Raw genomic sequence first — 10,012 nt, forward strand, 5'->3', positions numbered from 1 at the left:
ATCAAAAGCTTTTGTTATATCAAGGAAAACTGATGCGCATGGGTTTTCGTTATTTATAGACAATCTTATATTTTCAGTTATTTCAGCTATGGCATGAATACATGATCTTTTTGAGCGAAAACCAAATTGTCTACGAGAAAAGAGTTTGTTTTTGGAGACGAAGTTAACTATTCTTTTGTAAATAATTTTTTCGAAAATTTGCTTATGGTTGGCAGCAAACTTATTGGTCTATAGTTTTCGGGGGCATCCATGTTCCCTTTTTTATGAAGTACCAACACTTTTGCAATTTTAAAGCTCTGCGGAAAAGTATGACTCTTTATGCAATCATTGAAAATGTCAACTAGCGGTGCAACTATTACAGGTAAACATAACCGATGAACCATGTTAGTGATTTGATCAAAACCACTCGACTTGGAGTTTTTCAAAGTTCTTACAATGGACAAGACTTCCAGTACATTTGTACTATGCATATAAAATGATTTGTGGAAACAATTACTGCGTTGGCGTTGCTGTAATTTAGGAATTTCAGACAGAATTTTTTCTCCGATAGTTATAAAATAATCATTTAAATGGTCAGCGTCCAAATCCACATCTTGCAGCTTCTCTTTTTGTATCTTTAGAAGTTTTAGGGTATCAAAAATTGTTTTGCTATTTTTCTGATCTGTCAACCGCAAATATGCTCGCTTTGATTTTCTAATTTTGCTTGTTATTTCATTTCTCAAAGAAACATACATCTCTCTATCTTTTGGTTTATCAGACGAAACCCATTTTTTTCTGGTTTGATCGCGTTCTTAAGAAGATTCTTAATTTCTTTATCAACCCAGGGACACCTGTTTTTAGTTATAACTAATTTTTTTCTGGCGCGTATCTTTTTAGAGTTTGCATAATTGTCGATACTAAAAACTGAATTTTGCCATCGACTGATTCCGTTGATTTTTTCTTCAAGTTTTGATCTAACAAAAACAAAAAGTTTAGCAGTTTTTGGTCAGTCAATTGATTCAGATTCCGGTATTTAATAATTCTTTTTTGGTCAATAGAGTGCAACCAAAAGGGAACTTTACTCGACTCGAAATTGGATAAGATCTGAGATAGAAATTTCATAAGTTTTGCAAACAAAATCATCATCGTTTATGATATGATCTATGCAAGAAGTGAGATTTGTTTTTCGAGTTGGTTCATTATTTTGGATTCGATATCCAAGCGATTCAATTATTGCACAATATCTCTTCTTCATTGTTGATTGTTCCAAGATATTGATGTTAAAATCGCCAAAAATAAAGGTTTTCGAATTTTTGGTTCGCAGAAAATGGAGCATTGATTCAAAGAAATTAAAAATTTTATCCAGATTTGCTGAAGGAGGTCGGTACAGAACACAGATATAGCCCTTCACTTTATTTTTTTCTTTGATTGAAAGAATTAAACTCTCCTGATCCGCTTCATAATCTATCAAGCTATATGAAATTCCTTCTTTCAAAAATACAGCAACGCCGCCGCCTTTGCCAATTGTTCTTGGTTTTGATACAATTTTTTGGAATCCCTGCAAACAGTAAAAGTTTAAGGGGTCACTTGGACTAAGCCAAGTTTCTGTTAGTGCAATTTGGAGTAATCAAAATTTTGCAACAATGAAAAACAAAACACAGCATAAAATGTTATTAATTACTTTCGAAGTTAATTGCTTCCAACTACTGCAGCCATGTTTGTTCCCTTTTTGCACGGGAAAACATTTTTGCTTGATCGTTTTCTTCCGGAATAATTATTCGCTCGCTCGGATGATTTTTCGACTTTTCGTCGAAAGAAACGGGATAAACAGGTAAAGACCACGGGCATCAAATTTCTGAGCAGCTCTCTTACAGCCTTACTAAGCTTCAAAAGCTTCAACTACGATTTAGCTAAGCGGCTGAGGAACGCATGAAGAGGCAGATATTAATGTTCTGAAGGGTGATGATTTTGAACACTCACCCACCCCCCCCCCCCATTTATCCTCGTGCTGAGGTTAGGCTCTCTATGCTTAAGCAAGTTACAACAAAAGCCAACCCCTCACGGTAGTTGGTTACATCCAAGAATTTAGTTGCTCTGACACAAACATTAGCCAGTTTAGATGGTACGGTTGCACTACTGTACCAGCGCGCTGTTTTCAGTTTAAGCTAACTCTGGCAAGGGATTACAAATTAACTTCTAAACATAGCCGGCAAATTGCCGGAAAATAGCCGCCGTTGATGCGCTTGATGCACATTGGGATTGAAAGAGAAAAAGAAAAGAAGGATAGAAATTGACCGAATTTTTTTCAGTGTCAAAGAGTTCTAATTTGGGGTGCAGTTTCAGTTAAACTGAAACTATACTTAATTCAGCTTCTAAACTGAAAGCTAATAAGCTTAATACTGACATCAGCTAGCAATCGCTCTAAAGAACTTTGATAACCTGATGCACTACGACTTAAGGACCGGGTTTTATTGGTTTATCCCGTTTCTCTTGATATTGATCTCTTGCCTTTGACCGCATTCACTACATTGCGTAATTCAATGCGTGAAAGAACTTATAATCCATTCAGTTCAAAAAGTGAAGAGCTAAGTCAAGGTAAAATCGCGACTTATTTCAAACAAAAAACATGATCAAACGGTAACGCGAAATGAAATAATGGCCGTTGAGAGGCTGAGGGCGGCTTTTATAAAAATATTATCAAACGGCTTATTGAAGTGCCAAAATACTTTCACAATAAAGTTGCAGGGTCACATCGAAACGAATATGAAACGAATCGTAGTTTGAGACGGTGGATGCGTATGAAAATTCAAATACCACAGAATACAAAACAGTCTAATTTTGATCAATTATTTGTCAAATTGTTACCACAGGAAAGAATTGCCCTTAAATGGTATATATCAAAGCCAATTCTACGGTGTTGGTCTGTTGAAACAAAGACAACAAAAAATTTCGACAACGGGAACCTCTGGAGCTGCCAAAAATTATTCGGATAGCTTTAAAAACAGTTTGAGCAAATAAACAGCAACGCGCCATTAAAAGCTCAAAAATGGACAAAAGTGCTCTTAAACCAGAACTTAGTAATAGCTAAAACCGAAAAAACTGCTTTGAAACCAACAATTTTTCTACGTACTTGTCTCCATCAATCGAAATAATGTGCAGAAAAAAACTATTTTTTTGTCTTCGTCTCTGCTTTTGACGTTTGTTCAGTCGATTGAACAACTTTCACGTGCGGCATTGACTTTTACATACTGTTCCATTGACATTTAACCGAACAGAGCCGGCAGATTGACGGAATAGGTGCGAAAAAAGAATTGCGTGCCGTATAATACAGATAGAAACAGACACCGACATAAGCGGAAAAAGTTTTTGACGCCGATCTAACAGTTATCGCAAAAACTTTCAGCGATAAATTAAAAAAGCTCGTTAAAATTCATTGCTTAGAAGCCTTTTCATTAGGGACCTTTATGACACGTATGAGTTCCTTTGTCCTTAAACTAAATCAAATTAAACTTAAGTTTTAAAGTGCAAAAGTGATTTTATTGAGTGCGGTAAGTCACGTCTGATCAAAATCTAACTAATCACGCAAATCTAATCTAGCTGAAAACGTTGCCTAAAGAGAGAACTAACGTCACGCGCGCAAATGCCGTTAGTGAGAGGAAATTCAGAAATTTTACTTTTTCAGCTTTGTTGTGTGAACAAATGTAAAACGAAAGAGAGCGTCAAGCGACAAAACAAAAAAAAAATAGCAGGACAAGTCCTGACGAACAATTCGAGGAATTTTCATTGACTAAACAAAAGACTAGACCTAGAATGGACTATGCGTGAATTGGGAAAACAATTTCTAAAAAATCAGATAAAAAATCAGATAAAAAAACAGAAAATCAATGTCAAATGCCGCATGTGAACAAAAAAGCACTAACGAGAAAGCAGATTTTTGTTCAAACACCGTTTTCTCACTGTAATTTAAAATAAGAGCAAAAAAAATTCACCGCAAAAACACTCGCTTCTTCGCTCCACTTCCTGTTTCGGCGTGACCATAATCACTACTCCACTATGATTTCAAAAATCATGAAAAGGTGTGAACAGATCTTTAAAAAAGACAGAGCCCCAATACAATTCAAATTCTTTGAATTGTGAAAAACCAGGAGCAATAGATAATTACTTTAACTACCCTCCGGTTCGTAAATTTACCTTGGTTTTGTAAAAAGGAAAACGCCCGAATAATCAACGTTGGGTAGATGTATTACAGCATCAAATAATACAAAAGTTGTTATACACATTTTGATTGACGAGGCAAAAAAACATGAGGCAATAACTCATTCAATAACCCGGTTAACTAAATTTTTGTTTTACACAGTTTTACACAGATCAAAGTGCGAGTTTCGAGAATCAGTGACAAAATAACGTCGAAGGACAAAAAGTAAGTAAAGAAAGCACCTAGAAAAAACATAGCTAGCAGATTGCCAGAAAATAGCCGCACTAGCTTTGTAGAACTGGAGTCCCAAAAAGATAGTAAAAGAAACAGACCAAAAAAAATTCTTTATTAAATGCTGAGATGTTATATTTTTATTTAGAAATTGTATATTCTAAGGCTACTTCTATTCACTGCTCTCAAATAACCTTCAATTAGAGTGACACGAACTCACTTGACCTTATCTCTTTGAACTAAAGTGAAAAGTCAATTTTAGAGTGAGGAAGTCATGTTTGAGAGTAAGTTAAGTCACGTGTGACCAAAAAACTTTTTAAAATGCGAATGAACAAAAAACTCGCTCCAATAGGAGTGAAAAATAACGTCACGCACGCATTTCAGAAGAAATTGCATGAACGAATGAACAAGCTATCCAATAAGGACTAGAAAGTACGTCAAAAAGGCTCAAGAAGCTTGCTTCTTTTAAAGTAATTATCACAGCTCGTATAGTCTTGTAAAAATCAAAAAAAAATTAATGCATTCGGGATTAATGGTAGCGACTAAGTTGAAATTTCATTTTCAATCGTTTCTTTAGACCAAACAGAATACCAATTCTTTTCTCAGTAGTAACAATTTCAAGAACATTTAGATGACAGCAAAAAAACCAGCATAATTTTTCGACTACTAGCAAATTAAATAACAAAACCTACTAACGTCGGGCGAACTGCTCTCAAACGACCGATGAGCGATTGGCTTCTGTAAGATTGACCGACGAGCGGTTGGCTGGGGCGTAGGGATGCTACCATTGAAGGGGGAGTTATCAGAATGGGGGGTTCGAGAGATGGGGGTAGGGTTGGGGGAGCTGGACAAAGAGGGTACAAACAAATCGCCAGGTAGAGGAGAGAGGACGTGTTGGGGGGGGGACTGAAGGGGGTCAAACTTTAAAGATTGCGAATTGCCCTCCACACCATGAAATTTTCTCGAAAAATTTGATGAGGCTCTACCTGTCGATCTTGTTTTTGAGAACGAAAAGTTTAAAAGGGCCAAACGAAAAATTGGTTGAGCAAAAAATCGCATTGAAAAAGTCCACAGGATTGATATAATTGCTACAAAGTTTGCGTGAGAGCAATTAATAATTTTCTGTTCTGCTAAAAAAAGGAAAATATCAAATTTGATCAAATGCCATACCAAAAAGACAAACAATCCAATTCATAAAAAATCAAATGCTCAAAAAACGAGTACATTTAGTCGGATTTGTTAAGAAAATCCATCTTACACACTAAATAAATTAGCGTTGTTACTTCAAACAGTATTTTTCCTAAGTTTGTCTCACCACTTTTGAGAAAAAGTACCATTCACGGAAACTTTTGGGTATTATATTAGGGTTATCGAAGCAATAGAAGATTAAGAAAATTAAGTGTTAAGTAAGAAGCATCTTACTAGAACTGTCTTTGAGAGGTTCCGCAATGTAATTTATTGCAAATAGACATTGTAATTTCCTCATAAATGAAGCCGCGATATTTTTTCGAGAACACAACACGGTGACTTTTTGTTAGACACTTTATAACTCACCTCTTTTTGACGCCAGAACAATTTTAATGTTCTCATGGTTTAGTTAGGAATCAATGACTCAGTTTTGTATAATTACAAATTTTTCCACCCAGTTGTTCAAAATATGGTGTTTTCTACATTTCTAAACTCAGATAACCAGTGCAAATAACCAGTGCTTCCTCTAATGCAAATTGATCAGCCTGAATTGAGGCCAAAAGTAGGGACAAGTGGTAGTGACAAATTTCATCGACAAAGACCATTCAATTTACACATTCATCTCAACAATCACGTCTTTTCACAAATAATCTTACCAATTCAATAACTTCCCTAGGCTGTGATCACGTTAACCTTACTAGGAACCTTAACCTAATTAGGAACCTTACTATCCTGGGCTTCAAAAATTATCAAAATTCATGTTTACTTTGTTTCACTAGATTTTTTTTCTCTGGGAATATAAACTTAAAACCTGAAATACACATAGAACTGTGAACTACTGAGAAATCTTTTCTCCGAGAGATATTGGGCAAAAATCACAAAACAAAAAGTAAACAATTTTAGGGAAAGTTTGATTTTGGTCTTGAGATTCTTAATTAAGCAGCAACTGACCATCTAAATTGAAGCACGGACAATAATAAAATGTTATATAATTTACATTACTGTGGTGACACAAAGAGGACAATTTTGGGTTGAGTATAGTCTCTTGTATATTAGTCATCTAGGCAATCGGAGGAACATTTGCTTAATAGACATAGTAACTAGCAGCCATATAACAATCAAATTAAAATGAGCCAACTTTATGTTACGTCAATTATTTTTGTTTTTGCTGTCTACATTTTGTTTCCGAACACATTTTGTTTCAGATGAGCAAACAGCTACTTCTCAAACCCTATTTGATGGGAAAACCAGTCTGCAAAATTACAAAAATTTTACCACCGGTTAAAATACTGCAAAAACTAGATAGAGTAAATGACTAATTAATTTTAAAGAATAGCAGCAAAATTTAGAAAATAATTAGTTTGTGCTCGAATTATTGTTCTTGAATCTCTCAATTTTTAACCAACAAAATGAAGATTTTTTGAAACTTTTTTTTTACCTGTTATGCCATTTGACAAATGACTCAGCCGGCTCACTTCATCGGTTGGAATAATAAACATACCTTTCTTTGCCATATTTTTTTAAAAAAAAAGATGATACGTACCAAAAAATTTTTATCATTAGTTACTTTCTGTAAAGTTCTGTCGATTAACTTAAGCATCCTTAAATGATCCATTAACTTTGTGGATACCAACTTAACCAGCCTGGTCTTGACTCCTTTAATGTTTACGTTCGCCTTCTAAATAATAACCATAATAACTTAACCATAATTATTGATTCCGATTATAATTATTGATCTAAATAATTATTGATTCCGATTGACACAGTTATCAATGGAGCTTTACATTAATCGTTGACTAAACAGACCATGAATTCTCACTCTCTATTTGATCACTGATAGAAAAGAATAGGAATGAAATAATAATTAATCAAATTTACAATGTCAGTGTTAATACAAATTTTACAAATAAATGGGACACAATTACTTTCGTTTCCATTTAATAAGGTTTAGAGACACATGAGAATTGAAATTGCAACAGTTACTGAATGCTACTCAAATACTGTAATGTTACACTTAATTGAACCAATCCCAAAATGACCTCTCAACAGAAAATATCAGATTCGATAATACTATAATATAATAGGTAGAGGAGAAGCAATGACACATCCAGCATCTTTTTTCGCTTACGAAAAATATTGACAAAAAATACCTTGGTTCGTAAGAAAGTTCACAATTTGTATACATTACTTGAACAAGTATCTATCGAAAGTCCCCTATCGATTTCATCGAAAAGTGCGTTCCATCGTGTTCTTTGGAAACTATAAGAATTTAAAGAATTCTAAGCAAAACCTAAAAATATCAGAGAGAGTAGAGACAGATTTGTCAAACAAATTGGAAAAAAAACAATGTTATTAAACCACAGCAAAAAAAACAGCCGCAACAAAAAATATAAAACCAATATTGAAACAATTTTCTAAAGTAAAGAAAATTACTATAAATGTTACCAAACAATGTCACCCATACTAACAATTAGGAGTTTGCGCATTTAAGGTGAACCCTCAGATTTAGAATGTGACGATTAGATTTGAATTCTCTTAATTTTTCGAAATTGTGGATATCAAAAAAACTTAAACAATTATGCTTTGATATAAGACAGAAAAAACTGATATGCCAGCCAATTAATTGTGCACAAACTTAAACATTTTTTAAATTAAATATTTGCAAAACAAAAGAAAAAGCCGTCCGATATTTGAGCAATGAGCACCAAAACCTCTTTCAATTATCAAAAAACATATTTACTGTTTTGGGTCAGTGTTGATTCGTATTAAGTTAAAATTCCACTTAATAACTGGTTTATTGACTCATTAAGAAATATTTGATCAGCTATAGCTATTAACTTGACGAGGTGTCATTTCCACCTGAGAAAAAGCTGTTTCATTTTTTGGTAGTAAAGTTATTCAGTTTTCTGATAGCATGAGATGTTAAAACAAACGAAATGAACGAGTAAGTATAATTAATTGGTAACTGATGAGAAAAACAAACTTAGCATTTAAATTAAGCATTTGAATTAACTGACACATTGAAAATTCTGAAAACATTAGCGAATATCATCTTGTTCGGGAGTACTTCACCTGTACAATGGCATATATAATGATATTTTGCGGCAAGTACCAAACTCCAATTTTATTTTGAAATTTTGAAGTAGCCAGCATCAGAGTAAAATTAAAGCCGGATCAATCTGGGCGGTATATTTTTGTGTTTGCTTTTTAGAAAGCGAGTGATTAGGACAATCTTTTTAAGATAAGCGTAATTAGGACAACATTTTTAAGATAATTTTTGTGACAACAATTGTGTACGAAAGTTAGCAAAGTTCTAAAATAGATATAATGACCATATGACACATAAATTAAAGTGGTGAAAATAGACTACAAAGACAAATGTGCAACTGCAGTATGCATAGGTGAATTGAAACAACCGAAAGAACTGAAAAAGTATGGCCAGAACTATGAATACAAAAAGTCACCTAAAAATGAGTTTTTTTAAAAAAAAAGTCAAAGACAATCTGGTTCTCGCGATAGTGATTGCCCCTGCTTCATTATTCGAGCCACTGGCGTCATCAGCTAAACCCCACCATGGAGTCAACCCTAAAATCAAGAAATGAAGAAACGTAAAAGCGGATGGAAATCAAAAATCGCAAAGGACAAAAGGAACTGTTCGGCGAATGCCAGGAAAGGGGGAGATTAATTGCGTCCAATTGGAAACACAGGACCTGTTGAAGATTGGTATAAGATTTATTCGCAATTTTACCTGCAATCATAAAGCAATCTATCGACACACTATAGGACTGATGACTTTTATCTTCGAGAAACCCCCACCTGAGTATGCTGCGAGATGGGAATGGCAGAGGAGATACTCTTAAGAAATTTATAAAAAGCACGGAAAATTTTGATATAATTTTGCATGATTTTAACGGACAATCAGCGCCTGTCTATCGACTATTATTACGGGAACTCGCGCACAAGCGTGTGAAAAAATCGTAAAATTACGCACTGTGCCCGATAAGCATCTATACAGAAATCAGGTAAAATAATTCAATCTAGAGGGGTTGACGATACTGACTTTTTAAGCACAACGGATTTAAGACTTTTCGCTCGATGCTTCCGGATTAACATATGTTTATTATGACTGGTTACGCTGAGCAGCCATACCATCTTAGTTTAACTAGAGATTGGTACATGAAGGTATTGTTGTAAGTTTCAATAAAAGGAGGGTACAACCGATGGCCTGATATTATAAAAATGTGAGATGAAACAACTGCCAGAAAGGTAAATTTTTAGCGTTTTAATTTCCCCTTCCATCTCTTTCATTCTTTTGCTCTTGTTTGAATCATCAAAAGAACGGCAGTGTGCATTTGTTCTTGTTCGAGCTCTTGTTTGGGCAAGTGAACATTTGGTGAAGTACTTCCTGCCTGAATGTGT

Source organism: Convolutriloba macropyga, chromosome 1 (assembly GCF_964194025.1).
Source record: "Convolutriloba macropyga chromosome 1, txConMacr16.3, whole genome shotgun sequence".
In the NCBI taxonomy this organism is placed as follows: domain Eukaryota; kingdom Metazoa; phylum Xenacoelomorpha; order Acoela; family Convolutidae; genus Convolutriloba; species Convolutriloba macropyga.